Raw genomic sequence first — 1,534 nt, 5'->3', positions numbered from 1 at the left:
GTATCAACCTTCCCAGAGATCCTTCTGTCATTAATCCAGTTAGCATTATAACCTTATTTCAGTGCATTCACAATCTGAAGGAAAACACAGAGTCTCTTCCAATGGGGTTCAAGCAAAAGATGAATAATAGATGGATAAAAACAATTCTAGGTTACATATTTCCAAAAGAGAGCCTTCTTTTTGATCCCAAGTGGATATTGCAAAGAAAAGACGGTCCGTTTATTGATGATATCTTTTATGGATCTGAGCTTGCTTCTTATAGAAGGAAGCTTAAAGAAATTGGTGTATCTGTGGATGACACTCAAGCATGCCTTTTACTGGCACTTCATATTAGGTGTCACTCTGATATTACTACAATCTCGAGAGTGTACCTATTCTTGAATGAACATAAATGGGAGCCTGATAATGAAGTTGTAGAGTGGATTTGGATCCCACGGGGTGGTGGGGAATGGGTGAGCTCCAACATGTGCATACTACATGATAACCTTGACTTGTTTGGTTCCCAACTTTTCATTTTGGATAAATACTATGACACAAAGCTTCATGAATTCTTTTCAAGGGTTTTTGGAGTTCGGCTTGGTCCATGCGTCGATGACTACTGCAAGCTCTGGTCCTCGTGGGAAGTTTCAGCGCACCACCTTACCGTGCTGCAATGCTCCGCTTTCTGGGTCTTCTTTGCGAAGCACTGGAATAACAAATCAGAGAAACTTATGGTGGGAAGCATATCAAAAAAATTACCAGTTCAAAGTAATGATGAGGTCATTCTTTCCAGCAAATAAGATGTATTCTAAGCTTTAGAAGGCAGTGATGAAGATAAAGGTGATTATTTGGCACAAGAAAACAGTGGTAATTTTTAGTGCCACATCTTGGTGATAAACTTCTAATTAGTAAGAGTTCTAAGTGTAATTGATGATTTTCTACTACTGTTAATATTGGGTGGTCTTATCACTTCAAACCTCTCATGTTTAACGCATGCAACCTGATGTGGGCTTTGAAATTGTCCAGGAGTAAGCTGCCCATCTACAACAAGCTATAGTGAGACCATGCCAATGAATTCAGGAAAATGAATTAGTAGGAAACAGAACCTGAATTCGTATTGCTGGAATTGATTTCTGATCTGCTGAAACTTAAGCTTTAAATCTGAATTTCTGATTTTGAATTTTGAATTCTGAAATTGGATTGCTGGAATAGGAGCTGCAGTTTTCTTATTTGTGTGTGCTGGTTTTTGTATGAAGATCCAAACTTTTGGGAATTGGCAGATCACGCTACTTGCTGATCCTGATGGTATTTAAATTGCTTCGAACAGTTCATTTCTAACATCCAAAACCTTGTACTTTTCTGCTGAAATTGTTGCGGAAGTAAGGAAATTCTACAGAATGAAGTAAAATAAAACAGTGGCTAGAGGTATTTTAACTTGTATTGAATGGAGATGCATTGCCAGAGACGGCTAACAATTTAAGTGTGGGGGAGGGAGTTCTTTTCCATAAGGGGATTCTTATTGATTAATTGTTGTGAAATGGTTTTAATTGAAGGG

The 1,534-nt window shown here is 38.1% G+C and overlaps 1 long non-coding RNA gene across 1 annotated transcript; it reads right to left on the bottom strand.

Moving 5' to 3' along the window:
• Positions 1-236: 236 nt before the first annotated feature.
• Positions 237-1,263, bottom strand: LOC122003271. Its single transcript, XR_006117918.1, has 3 exons — positions 1,086-1,263; positions 957-1,020; positions 237-685 (listed from the first exon to the last, which is right to left on the bottom strand). It is a non-coding gene; the product is annotated as an uncharacterized LOC122003271 (long non-coding RNA).
• Between the last annotated feature and the right edge of the window lie 271 nt (positions 1,264-1,534).

The sequence above is a fragment of the Zingiber officinale genome, chromosome 1A (genome assembly GCF_018446385.1).
Source record: "Zingiber officinale cultivar Zhangliang chromosome 1A, Zo_v1.1, whole genome shotgun sequence".
NCBI lineage: Eukaryota > Viridiplantae > Streptophyta > Magnoliopsida > Zingiberales > Zingiberaceae > Zingiber > Zingiber officinale.
This window is presented reverse-complemented; position numbering and strand designations above follow the sequence as displayed.